The sequence below is a fragment of the Leptonychotes weddellii genome, chromosome 1, assembly GCF_054177405.1.
Source record: "Leptonychotes weddellii isolate Sample4059 chromosome 1, ASM5417740v2, whole genome shotgun sequence".
Taxonomy (NCBI): Eukaryota; Metazoa; Chordata; class Mammalia; order Carnivora; family Phocidae; genus Leptonychotes; species Leptonychotes weddellii.
The window spans coordinates 565653-589444 of NC_138369.1; the positions used below are offsets into that span (position 1 = coordinate 565653).

General features: G+C 61.8%; 1 long non-coding RNA gene across 1 annotated transcript; it reads right to left on the bottom strand.

Moving 5' to 3' along the window:
- Positions 1 to 19308: 19308 nt before the first annotated feature.
- On the bottom strand, positions 19309 to 23792 carry LOC145722393 (uncharacterized). The gene is made up of 3 exons (XR_014146670.1): positions 23770 to 23792; positions 21415 to 21480; positions 19309 to 20629 (listed from the first exon to the last, which is right to left on the bottom strand). It is a non-coding gene; the product is annotated as an uncharacterized LOC145722393 (long non-coding RNA).

A 23792-nucleotide genomic window follows, 5' to 3' on the forward strand; every position in this document is an offset into this window, starting at 1 on the left:
TCGGGGGGGCGGGGGCTGGGGAGAAGGTGGGGAGTGACCGTTGATGGGGGCGGGGACGCTCAGGGAGGGAACCAGACACGGAAGGCCACGCGGGGTGTGAGTCCACGTGGGTGACACGTCTGGAACTGGCTCATCCGCGGACGGGAAGGGGGCTCGGGGGTGGGGGCGGGGGAGTGACAGCTGATGGGGACGGGGACGCTCAGGGAGGGACCCGGACACGGAAGGCCACGTGGGGTGTGAGTCCACGTGGGTGACAGGTCCGGAGCAGGCTCATCCGCGGACGGGAAGGGGGCTCGTGGGGGCCGGGGGAGGATAGGGGGTGGGGGTGACGGCTGATGAGGCGGGGTTTCCTTCTGAGGTGACAGAATGTTCCAGAATTGGATAGAGGTGGTGGTTGCAGGACTCTGTGAATGTACTAAATGCCATTGAATTGCTCACCTAAAAATGATTAATTGTATGTTGTGTGAATTTCTTCTCAATGAAGAAGTTACCTTCCTAATTCTGTTCCTCACAGGGACAGGGATATGTGGCCACCGTCCACTACAGCAGGAGGAGACGCTGGGGCGGACGGTGAATAACAAGCCGGTGTTCAGATCGCCCTCCAGAGACAGAGGTGTAGATGATGCCGTTCTCATGGAACCGCCAAAAAGCCGAGTCAGCCCAGGCCGTGGTCCCCAGAGCTGATGGCGGCTTGCATCCGGCCTCCTGCTGGCCATGGGGCAGTGGCCGCTGACCAGGGTCTCAGGCCCATGCACTCCCTCCCGGGGCTTCTCCGTCGGGATCACTGCCCCACATCTGCAAATCTGAGCCTCCGCTCTGGTTCGGATCCACAGGGGCTGCTGGGTCCCTGGCCCCAGGCTCCAGGAAGGGACGCAGGGGACGCTGGCCTCTTCGGCATTGCAGCGGACATGCTGTCGGCAGTGAGATGGGGGGTTCTGGCCGAGCCCCTGACCCCTCCCTGCCAGCCTGCGCCCCCCCAAGAGGACCCAGGACTCTGCAGGTGACCCCAACACCAGACCAGCCAGGGGGTCCCTGCCTCCGTGTGGATGCTGTTCCCATCCCACAGCCAGGAACACCGAGGCTCACAGTGACCGCAGCTGGGCCCCAGACCCAGGCAGAGCAGGACCAAGATCTGCCCCCGGCCCCCAAGCCCCTGAGCCTGGGCCCAGGCCCCTCACACGGGCAGGGGAGGGGAACCTCTGTTCTTCTTAAGCCTCCATCTTTAAGCCCACTGTTGCCTTGGCAACAGTCTGTTACTGACCTTTGTGCAGAAAAAAAGGGTGACCTTCCCAGTGCAGTCCCTCCTCCCCATCGCTGTTCATCCCCCCACTCCGGCCCCCCCACCCGCCGAGCGGTTTAAAGGCATCTGTCTAAACAATGCATTATGGATTTCTCTGCTGGCCTCGCACAGCCGGAGAATTTCAATCCAGACAGCTCAGCTTTCCTAAACTTGAGGAAAGGAGAGCGTCCTGGGAGAGGAGGTTACACATGCATATTCCAGGGCCGGGGGTGTCCGATGGCAGCCCTAGTGATCATCTGGCTCAGTGTCCCCATCTGTCAGGTAGAGCACTGCAAGGACCTGGCGGGTGGGGGTGACCAGCCAGCATAGGATGACCGGGCCGGGGCCAGGGACAGGCCGTTCGCTGAGCCCAGAGTCACTGCCACTCCACTCTGGGGACCGCACCGCACTCTCCTGCCCGGGGGTGGGAAGGGGCGACCGAGGGGGCCTGCCAAGGCTGCCCCACACAGCTGGACGCTTGTCCAGGCCCCAACTCACCACTGCGCCCGGTTGCAGGAGGGACGAGGGTGGTTGGCTCAGCTGGGCCGGTCCCCACCAAGAGGTGGGCTGTGGGCTCCTGGACCCTCAACACCAGCAATCTGCCCTCCAGGTCCCTGCCCTCCCATTGCTCGACCAGGCGGACACAGGCAAGGAGGACAGGAGAAGTGAATTTCCTCCCAGAACTTCCCTCGGCAGGATTTCTAGCCTGAGCCTCTTCCCCTGCCTCTAGGCAGCCCTGCCCGCGTGGCCCTTCTGATGGGCACACCGCCCGATCATGTCCCTCCCCTGCTGTGGCTCCCCAGTGCCAAACTCCTCTCCCACCTCCCCCTGCTCAGCGACACTGGCCACTCCCCAGCCTCAGGACCTCTGCACGTGCTGTTCCTTCATCTTCACCAGAAAAGTCCAACTTTCTTTAGGTCTCAGCTCCAGTGACACCTCCTCTGAGAAGCCCTCCCTCCCTTCCCTTAGTACTTGCCAAGTCAGAGAGAAAGAAGGACAGAGACAGACAGCTCCTTCGAGCTCATTGGCTTCCAGCTTCCGGAGGACAGGCACTAGCTTTCCCTTCCCGTCTTATTTTCCCTTTTTCGGTTCCACGTCACTTTCAGACACAACACGTGTTTATTTTGTGCCACATGCTGTCCAGTGAACTCACTGGACCCATAACCACCAGTTACCCTGGTGTCAGAGGTGGAAACCGAGGCCAAGGGAGCAGGTCTGTTTTGCACAGCGGCATCCAGCAGTGCTACACCCCGCTACGCGTCCCCGATCCACGCACACGCACACGCATTACGCATCGTGCTCTCAGTCACTGGATCAGGGCCCACCCGAGCGACCTCGTGTTAACCCGACCACATCTCCAAGGACTCTGTTTCCAAATAAGGTCCCCCTCAAGGGGTCAGGCCTCAGACACAGTCCCACCCACAGCGGCGTGTCCGTGAGCCTGCGCCCTTCCCCCACCCCCCCCACCCCGGCCCCTGCACTAAGACCCTTGCTCCTCATCTGTCCCCACAGGGTCCCGGGAGATGCCATCGCATTCTGAGGGCAGTGCCTCTGAGTGCCAAGGTCAGGCCAGGTGTCCCTTCCTGGGGTCCTGGGGCGCTCAGCTGTGGCAGATGCCCTGGGGCCTGAACCCCTTCCCAGGTTTCCATGGCTACACCACGTACACAAGCAGGTGCTTCCCGATGGGGCTTCCCCAGAGCTTCGGGATGCCGGGAGCCGCGTGAGGCAGCCTCTGGGCCCCAGGATCCCGACCTGGTGGCTTATGCTCACCCTCGAACCCAGAACTAGAGCCAGGAGGCCTCCTGAGGACACAGCAGGCCAGGGTCAGCACGGATGTCGGGGTTCGGGGAGGTGGGCTCAGGGAGGCCAGGAACGCCAGCACTGAGGCTGCTGGCCCTAAGACCTCATACACAGCCCTTCGCCTGCCTCCTCCACCTGTTTCTGTCTCTGTGTCTCCCACCCGCCGAGTGACCTTTGGCCCTCCCGTGTCCAGTGGAGGGACGCGGGTCACTACCGGCCGGGGAGAGGGCAGGGCAGTTTCCTTGCCCCTGCTACCTGCCTCCACCCCCAAAACTAGTGGACAAGGGGGCCTTAGAACCAGCCACCTGGCTGCAGGCCGGGGTGCAGGTGGAGCCCCCTCCCACCCCGTCATCCGCCCCCCCACCCCTCCATCCACACCCCCATGCCATCTGCCCCCCCACCCCGCCATCCCGCCCCCACCCCATCCGGCCCCCACCCCACCATCCGCCCCCAACCCCGTCATCTGCCCCCCCACCGCCATCAGGCCCCACCCCGCCATCCGCCCCTCACCCCATCATCTGCCCCCCGAAGTAGTGGCGGGGTGGGAAGTCTTTGGGACCACGGGGGCGGGAAGCTGTCTCCTGTGGGTCTGGCTGGACACAGCCCTCTTCACTCCTCAAGCCTGGCTTGCCCACCACCTCCAGCGGAGGAAGGACCCGTCCGTGGGAGGCGGGGAGCAGGTGTGTCTGCAGTCGAGAAGGTGGGCACGCGAGGCGCTGTGAGACACTCTGGCCGGTGGAGACGCAGCCGCCTGTCCGAGCACCCTGCGCGGGAGACCTCCAGCCCACACCGCCAAGCCCGCGAGGCTTCTCTCCCGTCCCCCCCACACCCGGAGCCCTGCGTGGACTCGCACTTTGCTCTTGGCCTTGGCAGGTCCTGACCTTGTGTGAAGGTTTAACGCCCACGACATGGGCAGATGACAGCATTTTCAGGAATAGCACCCCTTCATACATGCCAAGAGGGGACACACCCAACTGCCCGCCAACGGGGGAACGGACACACGACACGTCCCCCACGCACGGGAGCATCCCCCGGCCACGGACAGGAGCGAAGCGCCCACACATGCGGCCCCGGGGACGGACCCTGAGCCCACGACGCTCAGGGAGGGAACCAGACACAGAAGGCCACACGGGGTGTGAGTCCACGTGGGTGACACGTCCAGAGCAGGCTCATCCACGGACGGGAAGGGGGCTCGTGGGGGCCGGGGGCTGGGGGGGCTGGGGGTGACAGCTGATGGGGACGGGCTTGCTTTTGGGGGAAGATGAAAGTGTTCTAGAGGGGCGCCTGGGTGGCTCAGTTGGTTAAGCGACTGCCTTAGGCTCAGGTCATGATCCTGGAGTCCCGGGATCGAGTCCCACATTGGGCTCCCCGCTCGGCGGGGGGTCTGCTTCTCCCTCTGACCCTCTCCCCTCTCGTGCTCTCTGTCTCTCATTCTCTCTCTCAAATAAATAAATAAAATCTTTAAAAAATAAAATAAAATAAAAAAGAAAGTGTTCTAGAATCAATTGTGTTGATGGATATATAACTTTGTGAATGTACTAGAACAGATGAATTGTACACTTTGAATGAATGAGAAGGTAGGTGAGTATCTCAGTAAAGCTGTTTAAAAACATGACCTTCCTTCCTGCCCTGTGTCACCTTTCCTCCCTGACTCTGGAAGTCCACTCCCAGGTAAGGTACAACTTTACCTCCACCTGGGGCCACATGCAAGGAAGCCTTGTCTGGAAGCCCTTGAGATAGTGAGGTTCCCGTCTCTGGAGGCATGTAAGCAGAGCACAGCAAGCCATGGGCAGAGCTCCCTGCCCTGGCCTCTGCTAAAACTGCCCAGCGTCTTGAGCCCTCCTGCCAGGTGTTGGGGGGCCCTGAGGGGGTGCACTGTGCTGAGATGGCATGCGGGGGCCGGCGCCTTGGGGGCTGCTGGGGCCTCTGCCATGGCTGGAGCATGGCATACGCACATATGTTCGCATGCACACATGTAACTGGGGATTTTTCCCCTTTTCTTCCAGTAAAGGGGCCTGTCATGGTCGCGGGGCATCGGTGACACCGTGGATTTCATGGTGCTTTCATCATCACCCGCCTGGCTCACAAAGGCGCCTCTAAGCCCTTCTCGTATTCTCTATGTGGGAGCCTCCCCGCTTCCTAGTAACTTCAAACATCCCGATCCTATTATGGTGGGGGGTGGAGAAACAGCGGAGTGGAGGAGCTGGCCTTTATCCCCTGACCCGGGCTGGGCAGGGGCCCTGGGGACCCCTGTTAGGCTCCTGATGTTCCTGCAGATCTCAGAGGGACCCTGACAACGTCCCACCCCACCTCACTGCCGGCCCGGGAGCCGCGGAGGAACCGCTGGGCGTCCTCACGGGCTCTTTGCTCCCAGGCAGGATCGCCGAGTGCACAGTGGGGCGTGGGCACCGAGGGGTCCCGTTGACGTGGCTCCACGCAACTGAGAACACGACTCACTGGAGCCCCTTCTTATATCTTGTCCCCTGAGCCTGAGTTCCTTACCCAGGAAATGGGGACAATCCCACTTCTCATTTCCCAGCCCTTGCCAGCCCCTCGCCTGGTGGAAGGAAGCATCCCACCTTCCTTGCCAAGCTGGGACCCTCCTGAGAATCTCCCAGCCTTGCGGTGTGGCCAGCAGGGATGTCGATCAGGCCCTGGAATTTGGACTAACATCGAGGGCCACAGGGAGCCACAGGAGGATTTAGGCTGGGGATGGTCACGGCCTGATCTTCGGTTTTGAAAAGTCCCTAGGTGCCCCGAGAAGGAGGGAGCTGGGGGCAGTTCGTGGGATGAGGGCAGTGGGCACTGTGTTATCTGGTGTGGGACAGACAGGGAGTGGGGAGGAGGCGGATCCCTGGGGGACTCTAACCCCAGGGTGCTGGCCCAGAGAGAAGAAGGCTCAGATCCAGCTGCCAGGCTCATCTGCAGACGGGAAGGGGGCTCGTGGAGGCCGGGGGCTGGGGAGGTGGTGGGGGTGACGGCTGACGGACACAGGCTGCTCTCTGGGGCGTTAGAATGTTCTGGAATTACACAGAGGTGATGGTCACACAACATTTGCTAAAAACAACTGAACTCCTTACTTTAAACAGGTGAACTTCCCCCAATTAGAAAAACAAGAATCACTAGCTCTTCTGGATAAGACCTGATTCATTCATTCTGTTAGTGTACGCTGCATGTTTTTTAAACAAATTCATGTCTTGTACTTGATGTAACTTTCCGGAAGCAAGGGACTGTGCATCCGTCACCTACGGAAGCACAGTCCCTAACCCCTTTGTAATAAACATTGAAAGGGGGTGTCGGCAGGTGGGGGAGGGTGCACCTGGGCACAGGTGGGCGGCTGGTTGGGGTGGGGGTGCTGCTCTTTGCCTGGCTGGCCAAGGGTGGACAGGCAGAGAAGGGAGCAGCCTGTGCAAAGGCCCTGAGGCAGGGACAAGATTGGTTCATTCCAAAGATGGAACAGGTGGCCGGGTGTGCAGGAACAAGGGGGAGGGGTGGGGCCAGGTGCACGGTGCGCTTGTGGGGAGAGGGCACGGGCCTGACTCTTAGTGCCTTGACCTCACGTGGGAAAAGTGGCCAGGGACACGGTACGGGGGCAGAGCAGGACGGCTCAGCGGTGCTGGACTCCCCAGCCCCAGGCTGTCCCCTGCCTCCCAGAGCTTCAGGTCGGATCCAATCCTGGACTGAAATCCAAGCCTGTTCGGTCCCACAGTGGACTGCATCCTGAGGGAGGACGGGGTTAGCGGCTTCTTCCCACAGTGAACATGGTAATGGGGTCTAGAGCGATGTGGCCTTTCTGGGGCCCAGGGCACAGAGAGTGGCCCCCACATGTACTCGTTACACCAAAGGGGGACCCCAGACATGTCGATACACAGAAGGCCATCCCAGATGTGCTAATCACACAGCACCTTCCTACCCCTGAATGGGCTGTGAGTGACCAAAACTTCTGTGCCTCAGTTTCCCTTTGTGGAAATGGGTGTACCACAAGAATTAAGCCAGAAGCCACTCATCAGCTGGCAGGGGAGGAGGGGGCCAGAGCAGGCCTGGGGCTTCATTTGGGGGCTGGATCCACCCCTGGGGCTCTGGGAGGCAAAGAACAGCCTGAAGACGCCCCTGGCACCTGAGCTCACTCAGGCCGTCCTCATCTCTGAGGTCCCTGCCCAGGCCCCACCTGGCCCCCCACCCAGCCTCCCCCCCGCTCCTCGCTGGCCTCCACTCCAGCCCCAACAGCTCGTACCGAGGCAGCCTCAGGGAGCTGTAGACAGCCTCACTCTCCTGCCCTCACCCACCATGGCTCCCCAGTGCCCTCCACATGAAACTCAAGTCCCCCCATGGCCTACAAAGGCTAGCCCGGCCCCACCTCCCTCAGCCAACTCCAGTGCCCACGCATGCAAGACACCCCCCCCCGCACCGTGGGGCATTGGCAAAGCTCTCTCCTCTGTGCAGAATGCTCAGCCCCACCCAATACTTCTCACACTTCACATTTCAGCTGAAGCATCACCTCCTCAGAGAAGCCCACGAATCCACCCCAGCACGGAGCCCCGGCCCCCCAGCGGGGAGGGCGTCCTGAGGCCCCAGGCCTCCACCGCGCCTTCACCCAGAAGCATGCTTGCAGCCCCCACCCATGGGCTGAGCACCCAGCCTTAGCCTCCCCCGCTGCCAGACTCCAGGCCGGCTCCGGCACGCGGCAGCCGGCTCAGGGATCGGGGTCAAGCCTGGGCCCGGGTGGGTCCTCGCCGTGCCCTGGACACCGCCCCCGCCCCGCCGTCCAGCCCACACAGGTCTGTCACATCCCTTTTAGCGCTGCCTGCAGGACAGAGGCCTGGGCATGGACGCTTCGAGGGAGATCACGCACACACACAAGTGCCCGGCCGGCCCGCAGCTCCAAGCCAAGGCAGCCGCGCCCAGTTTCCGCCGGCCTCCTCGCTCCACCTAGTGGTGGCCAGAGCCTGGAGCCACGAGGGGCCCAAAGAAGGCTCCCAGGGCACACAGCAGGGGAAAGGCTCCCCCAGGGACAGGGGGCGGGGCCTGAGCAGGGCTGCGGGGTGCAGAGCCATGACTGGGGGCGCCTCATCCCTTCCCCCAGCTCGCCTTAGTCAGAGAGGAGTCGCCCACAGTCTCTCTTGACAAGGCTGGGAAACTGAGGCACAGAAGGGGCAGGCAGGCGTGCCCCAAGGTCACGCAGAAGGGCAGCTGAGTTCCAATCAAACTCCAGGGACGTGGGACCCCCTTTATGTCCCTCCTCCTCACCCCAGAAATGGACAGAGGCCTGGAGTCAGGACCTGAAGTTCGGGAAGGACAGGGGTGGGGAGAGGTGGGGTGTTGGCTAAAGGGTCTGCTGGTGCAGGCAGTCCACCCACTGTCCTGCTCCGGACTCTGGGGCACACCTGAGCTGGGGCCAAACCCCAGCTCTGCCTCCCAGCCCGTAACCCTGGCCAGCAACCTCCTCACTATGCTCTCTGTTTCTTCCTACGTAAAATGGGTGTAATTATAGGGTAGTGGTGAGGATCCAGGGAGGTGAGGCAGGGAAAGCCCATAGGTCAATGTTGGGTATGCAGTAGGTGCTCAGTAAATGTTGGCTGTTGATCATCATTGTCATCCAGCCCCATCCACCCTCCCCCCGGCTCCTCTCTTCTCACCGGCTTCCACCACACAGGTCTCCTTATGTTCTTCCCAGCGCTGTGCTCCTTGCTGCCTCGGGGCCTTTGCACATGCTACTCCCCCTGCCAGGAAAGCCCCACATGCCCCCTTACCCTGCTTCATTCAAGTTTTTTCCACTTTGGTTCCCACGATGTCTCTGGCCTTCTACACGGGATCGAGGACACAGCTGGCACCCCAGAAATGCATGAGGTTGGATGAAAACAGGGCTGGCCCCAGACTGCCCTTCCCCACATCCTCAGTCCATCATTTTGGGGAAACTGAGGCCTGGAAAGGGGCAGCAACAGCTGAGCCCTCTCATCAGCAGATGGGCCCCGGCATGTAGCAGGGTAGACTGAGGAAACCACCGCTTCCCCCTCCCCAACCCCAGCCCCCAAGGAGGTCGGGCTGCAGAGGCAGAGCCCAGGCCAAATTGAAATTGATTGTGGGGAACAACTCGGCAGGATGGAACAGACATGTGGCCGCCAGGGAGCACAGGGGCGCCCGAGCGTGCGAACGCATTCCGGCCAGCGGTGGAGAATGGTTTAATCTTCCGTGGAAGCTTCTAGCGGCGGCCTCCCAGGAGCTGGAAGGTGAGGGGCTAAGCTCGGCAGCTGGCAGAAGCGGGGACACGCCCTCCCTCCGTTCGCCCCGTCGCCCCTCGGTTCCGCGAGCACCCCTCCGGGAGCACTGTGCGCAGCCCGACTCTCGTCGTCTTAGCTCTTCAGCCAGCCCTGCGGGGTCGGTGGACACGGAGAGAGCTGTAGTCCAGCACCGCCCGAGGTGCATCTTTAAGTGCATGCTGTGTGCCTGGCTCTGGGCTCAGCCTGGCTAATGTGGCTCCTCACGGCTCTTGCCGTACCCTTTCTGTCCACGGGGGAGGCCCAGAGAGGACAGGGCTCGCCCAAGGAAGGCGAGTGGAGATGTGAGCCCAAGCCGCGAAGCTCGGTGTGCCTCGTCCGGGTGGGTGGGAAAAACGGTCTTGAAGACAGTGGGAGCTATAGAGGAATCTAGAGCAGGGGAGGGCGGAGGGGGCAGAGCCGCTTCTTATACTCCAGGGGAGGGTTTCCTCGGGCCCTCTTAGAGGGGGCCCCTGGGCCATGGACCCCCCAAGCCATCCCCTAGCCCAGAAGTTTCTGCTGAGGCACAGAAACCAGGTACCTTCCCAGTCAGGCCAGACTTCCCAGGAATTTGCTGTTTTGAGGCTCAGAGAGGACAGCTGCTGGCCCGTGCTTGCCCAGCCCAGAGGTGGCGGCACCTGCCTTCCCTCAGTTTCCCCTGCGGGCCTCTGCGGGGTGATGGCCAGACACGTGGCCAATGGGGCAGCTGTGTTCCCCGGAAGCCCCTGTGACCCTGACCCGGAAGCCCCCCTTGGCGACGGGGGCGGGGGTCACACCCTGACCCGGCTCTCGGGGCCCCCCCACCCATGCGGGCCTCAGCCCAGGATTAGGGGGTCAGGGTCGGGGGTCAACAGTATTTGCCACGGCTCCTTTCAGGCGGCAAGCGGATCCGCTCTCCCTGCCACCTCAGATTTCCCGGACAAAGGCTCGGTGGAGCGCCTGGGTGGAGGGGCGGCCAAGCACCCCTCGGAAAGTCCTGGGAGGGTGTCCGCGCCCCCAGCCGCCTCTGCCCACGCAGCCTCCATCCGATGCTCAGTAGGCGCACCCATGCTGCAGGTGGGGACACTGAGACCGGGAGAGGGACTCAGGCGGGCCGCCACGCAGGAGGCCGCTGGGCTCAGGGTCCCGTGGGGTTTCGTGCGGGCCGTGGCCAGCATGAGCCCCGCGGCTCAGCGGCGGAGATGGTGTCCCTGCCGGCGAGTGGGCGGGGGCCAACGGCAGACAAAGGCGGGCAGGCTGGGCCCACGGGGGTGCGTTCCGCTCGTCAGCCTCGGTTCCACTTGAGTCCATCCTGGACAGGCCGGATAATCCCTCCCCCGACCACTGCTGGGCCGTGACGACTTGAAGGGGCCCAGCGGGCCTGACTGACGGCTGGGCGGGGGCGGGTGCTGGAGACCCCCAACTTCCTCCCCCCAGCGCTGGGAACAGCTTCAAGCCAGCCCCAGTGGTGACGATGGGGAAACTGAGTCATGGGGGGGGCCACACACAGCCGCTCACATCGCACAGTGAGGCCCAGACCCTGGGTCGGCCTTGCTGGGACCTCCCCACCCCCACACAACCTCCCCGGGGACCTAGAGGGACTCGGGGGCCTGGGCCCAGGAATCACTCACCTCTTGTTCATTCCCCAGCACCTGGGCAGCAGGTACACCCAGGTGGCTGGACCAGAGCCAGACCAGGGGCCCAGGGAAGGCCCACAGAAATGGCTGTGTCCGACTGTTCCCCTGTCCTGAGCTCTGCTGGATGGGGCCACGGGGTCTCATCTCACCCTCCGCCCCACACACCTGGGTCCCTGGAAGGATCTCTGCGGGTGGGGCTGGCATCTCAGAGCAGAGGCATCCTGAGGGTGGGATGGGACTGGGGGAGTGTGGGGGCTGAGCTGGGGAAACTGAGGCCCGAGGGAACTGGGGTCAGTGTTCCCACAGCAGATTCTGAGAGGGAGGCCAAGGCCACTTGGGCTAAAACCCCTGCCAGGGCTCCCTGCCGCCCTCAGAAGGAGAGATGGAAGCCCTCTCTGCCACCCCGTCCTCCCACCCCAGCCTTGGCCTCCTCTGTGCGATTGTCCATCCGGCCATGAAGCTGGGCATCCACCTGAGTTCCCAGAACGCTGAGCGAAGGTGTGGGCACATCCACAGTGACTTCATCCAGGTCCAGGGACCCTGAAATCCCAGCCCTGGGATCCTACGCCTTGCCGGAGGGCTCCTCATTGGCCGGGGCAGGGGCTCACCAGCAGTTTGGTCTGGTCAAAGCCCCCGCTCTGTGGTCCCCGATCTTTCACACCATCAAGGCCACCTTTGGAGAGGGGTCCACTTTGCAGCACCCCAAGTGCACACCCGAGCGGGTGTGCTGGGTCTGGGCCTCAGTTTCCCCAGCTATAAAATGGGTGCTGCCTTCTGCCTAGTAAGACCTCTCCCCCTCTGCCTCAACTCCTGGGGACTGCTCCCCACAACCCTCAAGAGACCCCACTCCGTTCATTAATCCACCAGCCAGCCCTCGCCTCGGTTTCCCCTCCTGGTGGCCTAATCCCTGGATTGTCAGAGGCTGGTTTTACATACATTTAGAGGCTTTTCATAATAGATTTACTGGGCCTTGCCGCCTGGCGATTAGCTGCTCCTTAATTGAAAACTCCCTTCCCGCCCGCCCCTCCACCCCTGTGGGCCAGGCTCAGGAGAAGAGAAGGGGCCAGGGAGGACCCCATGGCCGTGCGGGCCTCCAGGGGGCCTCCCCGTGTGCTCGAGTGGGGTCTCCCTGGCATCCAGCGTGATGGGGGCTGCCAGGACCTCACAAGGAGGATCTGCTGCTGACCCCAGCCCATGAGGGGCCGGGCCAGGGCTCAGACCTGCCTGTCCCACCCCCAACACCCAGGGCTACCACGGTGTCTTCGGTTCAGATGGGGGCACGTGACTTGCGCGGGGACCCCCCCCCAACTGAGGAGCTGGCCTCACCCTACCCCGGGCCTGCGGGACCCCTGGGCTCCCACGCGGGGCTCAAGAATGTGGGTGTTGGACTCCTCATCTTACTTCCTGATCCCGAGTGTCTTCCCAGGTGCCCAGCAGGCTGCGGGGGTCAGGGAAGGACAACAGAGAGCCAGTGATGTGTCCTCACCCCTCCACCCCCCCAGCCATCGCTGCCAGGTCCCCAACCGGGCGATTTAATTCCGCTTGTCACCAGGATGTGGGCCGGGTTTATTTACCTGGTGTATATATGTATTTTAATTTCAAGATCTGCCAGCCCGCATAGCTGATTCCTGCAGTGCCCCTGCTGCCCCCTCATCCGAGAGAGGCCGCTCCCCACCAACCACCCCCCATACCAGGCACTCCCTAAGGCATGAACAATGGAGAATGAGGCCAGCACCTCCAGCCTCACCCCGCTGGTGACAAAGAGCACTTGATTTGGAGTCCATGCACAAAACACACTTAGCCATTCAACACACGTTCTGCAAGGGGCACTGACTTTGTGCGAGACACTGGGGCTATGCAGGGAGGGAGGAACCAAAGTTCCTGGCCTTGTGGGGACAGCTCTTCAGCTCGCCGAGGATCCCAGGCGCTGAGCACCATTTTCCACGTGAGCAAACGGGGAGCTGCGCCAGAACCCGGACTGCTCTGACGTCTGGAGCTGTGCCTTCAGCCAGGGCCGGCGACTAACCGCTCTGTGCCTCAGTTTCCCCTCCCGGCCACAGTGCCATGTAGAACTGCAGCCTGGCGGTAGGCGTGAGGAGTGACACTAACCAGTGCGCGGGACTCTGGCAGCACCCCCTCGTTAACACTCAGGCCGCAGAGGGGAGCAGAGAGACAGAAAACCATAATTCTGGCGCCTGGCAGGGGTGGGGCCGGGCAAAGCCGCGGAGAAGGGCCAGGGGGCATTCCCAAGCAGGTGCCGTGGAGAGCCCCTCTGGGGGTGCCCCACGGCAGGAAAATAACAGGCTCTAATTTTGGCTGCTTAGGGTCCAGCCCCCCACCTCGCCCACGGCCCACTCAGGTGCCCCTTGTCCCGCCCCCCCACAGGCCTGCCGGCTCCTCAGAGCCCACACTGCATCACTTTACAAGGAAAATGATTCCAGACTCCCCTGTGCTGCTTACCAGGGCTGCTGGGGTGGGAGGCCCGGCCCCTTCCCCGGGGCTGGAGTGAGGACAATCAGGCCCTCCCCCATCCCACCCCCCCATCCCTGCTAACGGCCCCTCAGGCGCCGACACGACAGCCGGGTGCCCGCTGTGGGGCCTGGGGCTGGATGCGACCCCTTTTGGCCTCAGCTTTCCCATCTGTAAAATGGGTCTCAGATGGGTCTCATCTGCGTGGCAGATGCATCACATCACACAAATGGGGAAACCGAGTCCTCCGGGGGAAGGTGGCTCAGACAAAGCTGGCCAAAACGGGAGGAAGAAGAAAACCAGGCCTCCCCTCCAGTCTCCTCCCAGAGACCGGAGCTCACGCCCTCAGTTTGTAAATGGGCAAACTGAGGCCCCGAGCGAGGAGCTGGGACCTGAAGGGGGAGACGATGCTCTTTCACAAGGGAGAGAGCGCAGGGAACAGAGCGCCCGGTGGGGGACCGGCCCGGGCAAAGGCACGGAGGAGGGAAGGGCTGGCCGGCGGGAGCCCCGGCGAGCCCCAGCGAAAGGCACCCGGTGAGGGGTGGGGAGGGGCCTGGCGAAGGGGGGCGGGGCCTCGCGGGAGGGGTGGGGCCTGGTCCCGGGCGGGAGCCGGGGAGGGCGATGGGGCGGGGCCTGGGTTAGAGGGGGCGGGTCCTAGCGGGGGTGGGGCCTGGTCCTGGGCTCGAGCCGGGGAGGGCGATGGGGAGGGGCCAGGGGAGAGGGGGCGGGGCCTCAAGGGAGGGATGGGGCCTGGTCCCGGGGCTAGAGCTCGGGAGGGGGTGGGGGGCGCCGGCCTTTCCTGGGCTTCCCGCCTGTCTCAGGTCCAGGGCCGTTTCTGGAGGGGCGCCCCCGTCTCGGTGCCCGCCCGCACCCGCGCCGCTGCTCCCAGCGACCGCAATAGGCTTTTAAGCACTTAGAGCCCGCAAACTGGTGTGAGGGGGGCGGCTGGGGCCGGAACCACCGCCTCTCGCCTCCTCTTCCTCCCCCAGGACCCCTCTCCCGGCTGGGGCAATGTGCCTGGCCCGTGCCTCGGTTTCCCGCTCGTCTGACAGGGGCAGCCCCTCGGAGGTGTCAGTAATCGATCATTCCGACGATCGCTGGAGCCCCAGGGGAGGAGCCTTGGCGGGGGTGGGGGTGGGGGCTCTGGGAAGCGCCGTCAGTAACACCCCCTCACCCCCTGTGCTCCATCAGTGTGCCCCCTCGGGAGCTGGAGCTAGAGAGGGCCGGGGGCGGAGGATCCTGGGAAATGACTCACATCTCTCCTGGAAACTTCTCCCATCCGCACCCCGGAAGTCAGGCCAGCGCCCCAGGCCCAGAGGGAAAGGCCTCACCGCCTATGGGGGGGTCTGGACTTGAACCCACAGCAGAGCTCCGGTGCTCCCAACCCCAAGCAGGTACATCAGAGTTTCAGGGAGAGGGCAGCCCCAGGGGTCCCCAACACTGCCCAGTGGGAACCGAATGAATGTTTCCTGGCTGCTGGTGGGGGGACCCTGGTCTCATTCCCTGGGCTGCCCTAGGCCCCATTCAGATCCAAATCCTGATCCCACAGAGGCCTGTGGCTCACCCTGGACTCACTCCAAGGACCAGTAGGACCTGGTGGGGCTTCTGTCCCCATCGGCACAGGAGAGGAGTCCCCCCCGCCACTCAGTGTCCCCCCAGACTGCATTTTCCATGAGGGCGCCTGGATCCATTGCCTCTAGGCCTCTGGGCCTCTGTTTCTGGATCAGGGGTGGGGGTCAGCGGCTGCCAGGTAAGCAGCAACCCCCCCACGCAGAGAGTTTCTCCCAATCTCTGGCCTCAGAGGGATGGGGCTCACCCCAAACATCCCGGTCTCTACCACTGATCAGGCAACCCCGAGGTTCCCGTAAGTGTGCAGAGGATCCACGGTGGCCACGGGCAGGGGCTCTGCTCCTCCAGGGGACTGTGCAGGGAGGGAGGCACCGAAGTGTGCAGCGGCCTCCTGGATGCCTCCCTGGAGACGGTCCAGGTCCTCGTGCTCAGCACCCCCCAGTCCACCCTTCCTGGGCTTCCAGTCCTGCCCCAAAGCCTCCCATGGCTCCCGGACCAGCTCCTTACACCCCTGTGCTTCCCCCCGCAGCCTCCGAAAGTCTGGGCCACGAAATGCCTGGCTCGCCCATCAGTCTGGTGGCTGTGCCACCTGCCCTGTGCCGGGCACTCGGGCCACACACAGCCCCAGCCGCCGGGGAGGGGACAGGAGCCCCTCCCACGGCAGTGTGCCCCGCTGGCCACACCGGCCCGGCTGCGGCCACTTAATTTCCGGCTTGTATGTCATCTTGCTGTGATTTATGGTTCCTCGGGGGCTTCTGGGCTGTGGACTTGCTTTGTCTTTGTCCATTCGTGGCCTCCCGGCCACCTGCAACCCGGGTCAGGGGCCCCAACAGTGTGGCCTCCTCCCATGGCCCATAGGGGCCCCCAGTATTGGGCCCGGAGGCCACGAGGGCCCGCAGACCAGGGAAGGGCCCGGCACTGACCACACACCGTAGAGGAGCCCAAAATGCTGGGGGCGCTGCCCCTACCTTGGGAAGCAACTCGTCTGTTACATTCTCTCTCTGTCTAGTTATGCAGCTCCCGTGCTCAGTCGCTCCATCAGCAAGAATTCTTGGAGCTCCTACTATGTACCAGGCGTGTTCTAGGCCCTGAGGACGGGGCAGTGACCAGCGGAGACAGGGATCCCTGCCCTCCTGGAGCTGATGGCCTAGAGGAGGTGACAGACAAGATCTGGGGAGGCTGTGGGCCGGGGGAAGGGCGCACCAGGCAGAGGGCACAGGCCCAGAGGTAGGGGTGGGTGCGCCCAGGGGGGCAGAGGGTCCCCGGGGGAGCAGGTGCTGGCGGGAGGCACAGGGGTGAGGACCCTGCAGATGAGACCATGGCCTTCACTTGTTGTGGAAAGCAGAGGCGGCGGGGGCTTCTGGCTGTGGGACTGTGATCAAGGGGCTCCAGGGGACCCCTACAGTCAGGGTGGCCCTGGTCAGTCCTGAGGGCAAGGGGTACTGGGGCCTGGGGCTTTTTCTCCAGTGCAGACGGAGAGGGGCCACCAGACCCTGTCCTGTGATGGAGGCCTGACCCCCCCAAGCCAAGACAGCCCCAAATCTGACCAGCGGCCCAGCTCCATCCCAGAGCAGCCGTCAGGGCTGGGGGAACTTCAGGACCCCCTCCCCGTGGTGGGGCACCAAGGCAGCAGGAATCAGCCTTGGGGGGAAATCCCTTCCCTCCGCTGGGACCCACAAACGGATGGCTGGCCGGGGGCCCTGCAGGGAGGTACCCGTCTTCCAGCTGAGGCTGGGGTGCTGGCCACAGGGGCCTCACTGTGCCCAGTGCAGCCTTGGGAGTGAGCAGCCATCCCGCACAGTGACCTTGGTCCCCGAGGCAGGGATCTGTGGCTGGCGACGCACCCGGCTGGGTGCTGAGAGACCCAGGTCCTGCCTGCAAGTGCCGGGCAGCACGGGGGTGTGCGTGGGTGAGCGTGACTGTGCATGCAGCCGGTGACAAGTCCAAGGGGAGCCCCCAGCTGTGGGCACTGGGTCCCGGTGCTGACCAAACAGGACTGGCCCTGCCCCCTGGGAGCTCCCAGCCTGCGGGGGAGAGCAGATAAGAATCAGATTCCACTCGAGGGGGGTGGGCTGAGCGGCCCCGTGGCCAGGGAGGTTGAGAGGACATTTGACCTAGTCGGAAGGGTCTGGGGGAGACAGCCAATCAGTGACCTGTGGGAAGGGTATAGCAGAGAGCAGGAACAGCATGTGCCAAGACCCTGACGTGGGAACAAAGCTATTTCTGTGCTTACCCATCTGAGGTCACTTTTTGTGTTAAGAAGGGGGCTCAGTCATTAAGCGTCTGCCTTCGGCTCAGGTCATGGTCCCAGGGTCCTGGGATCAAGCCCCGCATCGGGCTCCCTGCTCAGTGGCGAGTCTGCTCTCTCTCCCTCTGCCCCTCTCCCCTGCTTGTGGCACACTCTTTCTCTCTCAGATAAACAAAATCTTAAAAAAAAACCAAAACACCTTTGTCTTAAAAAAGATCCTCAGGGCGCCGGGGGGCTCAGTCAGTAAAGCCTCTTCTTCCACCCAAGTAGTGATCCCAGGGGACCTGCTCAGTGGGGAGCCTGCTTGTCCCTCTCCCTCTGCCCCTTCTTCCACTCCTGCTCCTTCCCCCTCAAATAAATAGATAAAATCTTTGTTTTTTAAGATTTTATCTATTTATTTGACAGAGAGAGACACAGCGAGAGAGGGAACACAAGCAGGGGGAGCGGCAGGCAGAGGGAGAAGCAGGCTTCCCACCAAGCAGGGAGCCCGATGCGGGTCTCGATCCCAGGACCCTGGGACCATGACCTGAGCCGAAGGCAGATGCTTCACCAACTGAGCCACCCAGGTGCCCCCCTTTTTTTTCAAAGTAAATAGATAAAATCTTTTTAAAAATCCGTATAATAGCTAGCTGGAAACACCTTAAATGTCCATAAATTGGTGAAAGGATAACGAAAATGTGATATATCCACATGTTGGAGTGTTCCTCAGCCAAGAACAGGAGCCAGGCGCCCACACGCGCGGCCCCGGGGACGGACCCCGAGCCCACGACGCTCAGGGAGGGAACCAGACACGGAAGGCCACACGGGGTGTGAGTCCACGTGGGTGACACGTCCGGAACGGGCTCATCCGCGGACGGGAAGGGGGCTCGTGGGGGCCGGGGGGCGGGCCGGGGGCTGGGGCAAAGGTGGGGGTGACATGACGGGGACGGGGTTGCCTTTGGGGATGGTGAGAATTCTGGAATCAGATAGTGGAGCTGGTTCTGCAACCCTGTGAATGTACTAACATTTTAAATGGATGGATGGTGTGGTATGTGAGTTATATCTCAGTAACTTTTTTTTAATAAGAAAATTAAAGTCAGTTGCTAGGATTCCGCCCCATGGTCCCTGTGTAGTCGTCCCTCCCCTGTGGCAAGGGGTCTTGGGAAAGCAGCCTCAGGGAGTCCTCCTCCCTCTCTGAGCTTCGGGGTCCTCACCGTGGAATGGGGGATCCTTAGGGCCTCCATGGTGCTCAGCACATCCGTGGGGTGTCCATCGTCCATCCCGCGACACTGGGCAGGGCGGGCGGGGTGCACACAGGGATCTTTGTGCTGCTCACTGGGTTCATTAAGAGGCAGTCCCTGTCGCTGGGCCCCGCTCGGCTGAATTAATTAGCCGAGAGCCTTCCCTCCCTGCTAATTGTGCCCAAGAGGATGCGGTCCTGGCAGGTGGTACCAAGGGGACAAGCAGCTGAGAGGACCCCCGTCCACTGGCCCTGCTGGGTGGCCCCCAACCTCCCTGTGTCCCTATCTGGGGCAAGGCTGCGGTGAAGGCCCCTGGGACCCCACAGCCCCCAACACATGCCGTTTGCAAAGCCATAAAGGGATTAAGAGGCAACAGACAGACCCCTACCCTGGCCTGGGCAGTTAGGGAAACTGAGTCACACAGCAGCAGAGCTCGGAGACCTAGAGGTCAGAGAATGTGGTTGGATCCTGAAAGAGCCATGATGGAATCTGAACCCCAGCATGGAGGAGGGAGCAGGGGGCCTTGATCAGCCCTGGGGTCCTGGCTTCCAACTTGTTCCTGCTGAGTTCACAGTCTCTTCCCTCCCTCCTCCCAGCTGCCCCAGGGGGGAGAGGGGGCTTATTCCCATTTCTCAGGGGGGAAACTGAGGGCCAAAGAGGGCAATGAAGGACAGCGCCCCGTAAAACGCTCATCCCAGGGCCTGGCCTCCAAACCGCCCAAGAACCCATCATGATTGACCCCAGATGCTCCTCGAAGACACCCCTCCCCAGGGGAGTCCAGCCACAACTCCAAAGTTGCGGTCCATGTGCCCCTCCAATTGGGGTCAGTGGGCCCAAACACACATGCACACCCTTGAGGTTTATGCTCGTTTTATTATAAAAAAATACAGAATCCAAAGTTGATCGTAACGGAGGGGGAAGCCCGCGCTGCCCTACGAAAGCCCACCCGGCGTGCCTGAGCCTCATGGTGGCCGCACGACATATACGTATATATAATATATAGAAAACACAGATCAGGAAAGGCGGGTAGAAATATGAAATCCATATAAATGCTGTTTGCTTCTTTAAAGTGTCAGGGGGGTGTCTCTTTCTGGGGGTGGCCCCCACATTCTGCTTTGTCCTGTTTTCTCTTATAAACGTCATTAGGTCCTAGAGTAGGGGGAGGGGCTCCGACAGACAATCCAGCTTATTGCGAAGTGTGGCTTCTACTCTAAAAAGTCCCCCCACCCCCCCACCCCCGCCAAAAAAAAAGTGCCCCTCTCCCAAGAAGGGGTGAGAAAAAAGAAACTTTCCAGGACGTCCTTAGGAATACAGTAAAAATAAATCACAGTATATACTTGCTGGCTCTATTTACAGAAATGTCATGTCTTCTTGGCCTCGAGGGTGATCAGGTGAGGCTGGGGGGAGGGGGGCAAGCAGTTCTAAGACTCGGGGGGCTGTGACTCTGAAGGGGCCCCCCGGTGAAACATCCTGGATTTCCACTCTGGGAAAGGATCACCAGGAGCAAGGAGGGTAGGGCAGGGCACAAGGGTCTGAGGCGGGCTCCGATTCCTGGACCCGGGCCTGGGGGGCACTTGTCACTCACCCTTCCGTCTCAGACCGGCCTGTCCCAAGGGTGCGTGGGAGGTCCAGGGTGGGCTCCAGCCCGGTCCCAACAAATGGAGTGACCAGACCAAGCGTCTCCTGATGCCCATGCCCCAGGGGGCCATACGCCCCCCCACCCCCTGCCCCGCCCCGCCCACTCTGTTTCCTTCCGAAAGTCACTGGCAACAGCAAGGAATAAATTAAATTAAAAACTCAAGTCTTTCTGATTCTGCCATAAAAGAAAAACACTGCTGAGAGGTTCTTGGGTTCTCCAGAACTCTAGAAGAGCTGGCCTGGCCAGGGTCTGGCCAGCTACCCGGCCTCTCGGGCCTCGGGGTCCTCAGCCACACACCCCCAGGACTGGCCCTGGGGCGGTGGACGGCCCCCTGCCTGGTAGGGGCAGCACCAGTCGTGGGAGAATTGGAGTCTCTATCCGGTCTCTAGGCGGGGCATCCAGGTGGGCTGGGACTAGGAGCCCAGGAGGGTCCACAGCACAGGGACAGTGCTGAGGACGAGCCGACAGCTGCCCAAGCCGCTGCATGAGTTATTGCTGGTGAAGATGGGCTCAGGGGCCTCGTACAGGGTCTCGTCTGGGGGGACACGGAGATAGAATGGTCATCAGGTGGCCCCAACCCCCCTCATCCCCTCCCCAACCATCTGCACCCCCACACCCTCATTCGGCTTCCTGGAGCTTATCAACCTCAGCCGCACCTCAGCTGGGACATTTCTGACCATCTTCGCTGGGGCTGGGCCTCCTGTGCAGAGCATGACAAACAGCAGGTGCCCCGGCATGTGTGCCTGGCACCTGGGTGAGGTCACAAGGGGCTGCGGAGACCCCCTTTTCTTTGGATGTGGCTATGATGTTTCAAGAGCTCAGGACACGGGCCCTTAGGTCTATCTCGGGAACTTTCCTGATGCTCGCTCTTGGATGAAAAGGGGCTATGGCCTCAGCACAGGGCCGGGTCCTGCACTTCACCTTCACTCTTAAATGTCTGAAATGTTGGGCGCCTGGGTGGCTCAGTTGTTGAGCAACTGCCTTCAGCTCAGGTCATGGTCCCAGGGTCCTGGGATCGAGTCCCATATCGGGCTCTCTGCTCCGCGGGAGGCCTGCTTCTCCCTCTCCCACTCCCCCTTGCTTGTGTTCCCTCTCTCACTGTGTCTCTCTCTGTCAATAAATAAATAAAATCTTAAAAAAAAAAATGTCTGAAATGTTGTCCTCATTTACAGATGGGGAAACGGAGGCTCGGGGCAGGGGCTGCCCCAGCCATGGCTGAGGTCGTGGGACTCCCAGGGCTGTGGTCTGAGAACTCCGCTCTGCTGACCACTGAGTGGTTCTGTGGGTTCAGGACACAAGGGTGGCGCCCTGAGCACTTACTAGTCGGCCGAACATAGACCTTCAGCCTCAGGCAGGGTCGGTCCACAGCATTGGGTGGTGTGGCAGCTGGAAGAGAGGGGGATGGGGATTGGCGGAGTAGGGGGCTGTCAGTGCCAGAGACCTCCTGGGGCTATATCGCCTTCCCCGCACTGGTAACTCAACCCTGGACCAAGGCTATGGGAGGTTCCATCCATAAAACTCCTAATCACACATCAAAACCCCAGACACAATGCCCTCTATTTCCCAGAAGTCCTCCTGCACACTCCCCCTGCCCCTCCCTTTGCTGAACCCTGACCCCAGAGAACAGGGGTGTCTGCCTGGTTCCATCTCACCCCAAGGCAACACAGGGCAAGGTTCAAAGGTGATAAACAAAAATACGGTTGTTTTGAATGGATCAGCAAAAAAATCACTATAACCAAATGATTGATCTGGGATCAAATACCTGCTCTCTGGTGCCTGTGGGCAAGTCACCCTCTATCTGGGCCTCATCTGTCACACAGTAAGGGCTTTGGAAATGATGTCCTCCATCTGGGAGCCAACAGAAGCCAGTAACCCCTGGGAGAGAGGCTGCTTCCCCACCTCCCCCGGAAAGACACCCACCCTGCTGGAGGCCACAGGGAGGCAGAAGCACATTCGGTCCTCATGCCTAAAATCCCCCCATTATTGCTCCCTGCTTCTTGGCCCACATGGCAAGCACCCTGCAGGGGACGGGGGTGGTAGAGCAGCACCAGCAATGAGTCATGAGGGAAGGGGACTTAGGGCGCAGGACAGGGAGGGGAAGGAGGCCTGGAGGCCGGTGGGGGCCAGTGGGGTTCCACACACGCGAAGCCCGTTCACGCACATGAAAATAGCCCGGCCCGCCTGTCCTCACGCTGGCTGCCCCCTCTGCCCACCCCCCCCAAAAGCCCCTCACGCCAGCAGATGAAGATAAAAAAGCACGAAATAAAAATAACATTCGTCATAGAGACAGGACGGGTAAGTACAATAATTATCTTTATGAAACTCCCGTCCTGGAAAGAAAAAATGTAATTTTTCTTATATTACGAGGACTTAATTTAAACACCTTCTTCCCCCTTCCTCCATCCGTTTCTTCCTTGAATTAAAAGGAAAAAATCCAAATAGAGCAGAAAGGAAGAATGGGGCCTTCTCAGTTTAATCTGACGCAGCAGGAACGAGGGGGGCGAGGGGCTGCCTCTCCCACAGTCCCGGGGGGCAGAGCCCTGCTCCCCACCTGGCTCCCTAGAGGCCCCCAAGATGCTGAGGAATGGGGATCCCCACGATCCCTCAGTGCTTCAGTGCCTCTGAAGAGGCATCCGCCCAATGACAAGTTGGGCTCCCAGAGGCCCCCGTGTTGGTGGGGGGCAACGCCCAGACTCCCAGGTTCCTGGCTAAGGTTCATGGAGAGTAAAGAACTGCCAAGACCACAGCAAGATCCGGTCTCGAACCCAGGCCCAGCTCTGCTGTGCTCCCGCCTCCCCAGACCCTGCCATCAGTACTTTATGGGGAGGAACGCGGAGGCCCTTTGGGAGCCCCCTGATGCGCAGCAGAGCCGGGGGCAGCCTACCCTCAGCCTGGCCCAGCGTGGGGTTTTGTGTGCCTGAGTGTCCCCAAGCCTTGAAAAGCAGCTTCCACGGTCCCTGGGGAATCTTGGGCCAGGTGGGCCTGATGGGGGGAGACTGGGGAGGGGAGGATGCTGGAGGAGGGCCTGGGAGACCCCTGCCCAAGCCAGGGTGTGATGGGCAGAACACAGCCTCTGCCCTCCCCGCTGGCCTTGACCATGCTCCCCTCCCCCGCCAGACTCCCTATGCCTGTTTCCCTCCTCACTGCAATGGTGGGGACACCCTGGTCTAAGTACGGAACAAGCTGACGGTGGGGCCATCCGTTCCCCCAACCCAGAGGCCCAGTGGCCTGATCCAGAAACTGAGATCACAGAGGGAAGCTGTGGGTTTGGACTCTCAACTCCGCTCTGAGCCTCAGTTTCCCCATTTGCAAATGGGGGCTCTTGACAGTGAGGCCTCTGGGGCTTGCTGGAAGGATGATGCCATTCAAGAGCTTGACCCCAGGGAGACAAAGGCCAGGGCAGGATGAGGGGCGGCCCAGGAGTACAGTCCAGCCCAGACCCCATCTCCCCATACCCAGCCTCCGCCTCCAGCACCAGCACACATGCCCCCGGCCCCCGCAGCACGCCCCCGCGACCCCCTCAGCCCCCTCCGCTGGCCCCCTCCCCCCCGTGTCCCCACCTCCCTTCCCGCGACCTCTCCTCCCCCCCCCCCCGCCCCGCTCTCCCACCCTTCCCGCTCTCCCCGCCCCCCCCCGCGCCCCCGGCCCCCAGCCCCCGGCCCCCCGCGCACTCACAGATGTAGTAGTACTCGTGGCCG